This window comes from Calidris pugnax, unplaced genomic scaffold (genome assembly GCF_001431845.1).
Source record: "Calidris pugnax isolate Ruff unplaced genomic scaffold, ASM143184v1 scaffold113, whole genome shotgun sequence".
Lineage (NCBI taxonomy): Eukaryota > Metazoa > Chordata > Aves > Charadriiformes > Scolopacidae > Calidris > Calidris pugnax.
Genome location: NW_015090879.1, coordinates 931,340 through 934,327, shown reverse-complemented (window position 1 = coordinate 934,327; position 2,988 = coordinate 931,340).

Sequence of the window (2,988 nt, the reverse complement as noted above, 5' to 3'; positions counted from 1 at the left end):
CGCGGGCCCTGCCAGAGCAGCTGGGAGACCCCCCCCAGCTCCTGCATCACCCCAGCCCCCTCCCCTGCGATGCTGGGGGGACACGAGGGGACGGCGGGGTGCTGTGGGGGGTGTGGGGTGCCGTGGGGGGCGTGGGGTGCATGCGAGAGCTTTGCCCGCAGCCACACACGCAGGAACTAACTCGTAGGACCCCCTTCCCCGGGGGGTGGCTGGCTGGTCCCCTGCAAGACCTCCCCAGCCGGCGGGAGTTACCTCACTTGATTAACTTATTAACTTATTTCTTTCATTAAAATTTGGAGTAGAGGCTGCCTGCCTGCCTGCTGTCTCTCTCCCGAGAGGTGGCACTCCAGCCCTGCCGTCGAGCGCTGCGCCCGGAGAGCGTCCGGCCACCTCCCTGACCCCCCCTCCGGCCACCCCTCCAGCCACAGCCGCCCCCCCCGAGCTGGCAGTGGGGCTCAATCGCCCCCCGTGGTGCCTGGGGGCTGCAGGTTGGATGCCACTGCAGAGGGGGCTCGTTTGGAGCGAGGAGGGTCGCTGCCCCCCGGGAAGGGCTGTGCCCCCCTCTGCCTCTTTAGACGTGTCACGGTGTGTCCCCAGGTGGAGGACCACGCTGCCATGGTCACGGGGCCATCCCAAGGAAGGTGGGGGTGTGAGCCCCCTGCCCCCACAGACCACAGCCCCAAAGGGACCTCAAAGCCTTCACCCAAAGCCTTCACCCCAAGCCTTCACCCCCTCCCCACCTCGTGGCACCCCACGGGGACAGCGTGTCCCCCAGCCCGTGAGTGTCGGGGGGCTGGGGGTGGCCCCTTTCCGCGCTGGCTGGGGAGGAAGCCAGGGCTCATGGCAGGTCAGTCCCTGCCTTTCCTGGCTGTTTCTCGCCAACAAACCCGTTTCTGGCTCGTCCTGGGGCGCTGGGCTGTGCCGAGCACTGGGGGGGGCAGCACATTGCTGCCCCCGGAGCTGCCCCAGCCTGCCGGGATGGGGGGTTTGGGGTCACTCTGGTCTCCTGGCCCCTCCAAGCACCTGGCGAGAGGTGCCTTGGCCGCTGCCGGCGCCGCACACCTCTGGCTGGCACGTGGCCACGGGGCTACTTTGAAGTGGGAGCTTTGAAGGGGGAGCCAGGACGCATCAGCGCCCAGAAGGTTCCGCGTGAGCCCCGTGGGGGGGCCCTGCCCCAGCTTCTGCCCGGCCCCCCCGGACCCCGAGTGGCTCTCCCGAGTGGGTTTGGAGGGACACGTCGCTGCAACAGGCGGCGTCTTCACCCGCCGTGGGGCTGTGCATCGCCGGGGGGTGCTCACCCTGCACCCCATGGGAGAACCGCGCAATGGGTGCATCTCGGCGGTGTCCCTGCTGCGCCCGGGGGGAGGCATCTGGGAACGATCCACCTGGATCTGGGGTTTTTGCATGGCTCCGTGCAGCGGGGCCTGGGGGCCGGCACCTTCTCCCTCCCCCGGAGCAGCCGCAGACGGGCAAGGGCAGGGCAGGGGTGCGTGCCAGCCCCTGGCACTTGGCTCTGCCTCCCGTGGCCTGGCTGGACTTTGTCCCGCTCCACCTTGGCTCCCCGACGTACGGCAGAGCTGACACTCCCCGGCGTGGGGACACACGGGGGGGGAGGAAGAGGGAAATGCCATGGAGCCGTGACCCCGCAGTGCCGGCACGCCGCATCCCGCCAAGAGCCACGCTTGGCACCGAGCACGGCCGCGGGGAGGGGGTGAGGGGGGGCTGTCATTGCTCCCGCCTCCACACACGAGCCCTTATCATTTTTGGCGGGGGCAGGGGCTGCAACACGAACGGGAAGGGGCCAGCTCTGCCGGCAACACCCACGGCATCCCCGGCCCCTGCCAGGGAGCTGCCCCGCGGGAGCACCACGACCGGGAGCAGAAGCTGGGGGATGATGATGTCCTTTTCACCAGTGGCTGTGCTTTGTCCCCTGAGGGTCCTGGGGAATTTGTGACTCACTTCTGGATTCCTGTCAGTCCAGTCATGGAGAAAGTACGTGCTTTTGGAGACAGTCGGACTCGGGCCGGACCCAGTTCCTTCCTGCGGTGCTCGGCAGCCCTTCTGCCCGGACCTCTGTCCAAGGCCGCCTCTTCCAGGAAAAGGCCCTTCCAAGGGCGCTGGCCGAGCAGCCGGGTGGGGGTCCCAGGGGATGGGGCTCTTGCAGGACCCTTGTTTGGGCCCCCAGAGCACCCCGGGGGCTCGGGGAGCCGGCAGCCCCTGTGCCCGGTGGGTTGCAGTGCTCCCTGTGCATGGGCACCTTGGGGTGCAAGCCCTGACCGGCCACAGCATCCTCCCCGCAGAGCCAGGAGCCCCCCGGGCCACAGCCCCAGGCTCAGCCCCTGTCCCGGTGGCCACGGCCACCCGGGGAACCCGGCTCCCCCCCCGCCACCGCGGTGCCTCCCGTCCTGGCTGCTGTGAGGCATCTTCGAGGAATCCTTTGGCAGCGGCCGGGAGATGCTCCTCACGGGCCAGAGGCTGGCAGGAGCCCCGGGGGGGGCAGCCGCGGCCCCACAGCCAGTGCAGGTGCCGTGGGGGGAACCGGAGCCAGCGGGGGGGCCAAGACCCCCCCTCCCCGTGTCCTCAGCACCTGGGTGGACACTGGCACTGCGGTGGGGACGCGGGCCTGACTCCAAGTGACAGTGGCTCCGTGTCCTGGGCTGTGATGGGGTGTCCCTGCCCCACATCCAGCTCCCCACACCGCAGCTGGGGTGCTGGGCGGGGGGGGTCACGCAGCGCCCCCCCCTTTTCCTCTTCTCCCATTCCCACACTCTGCCCCGGGCAGTGGAGGGTCCCCCTGGATGGAGCAGGAGGCGCTGGCAGGGCCGGCAGGACCCCCCCAGTTTGCACAGGCACAGGGTGGGGGGCACGGGGAGCAGGAGCCGGAGAGGACCCCCCCTCGGCCCCACGGGGGGAGAGGTGCCGCCGGCGATCGCGGGGGGACGGAGACGGCGGGATCGTGGGTTCTCCCTCCCGCCCGCCCGCCCGCCC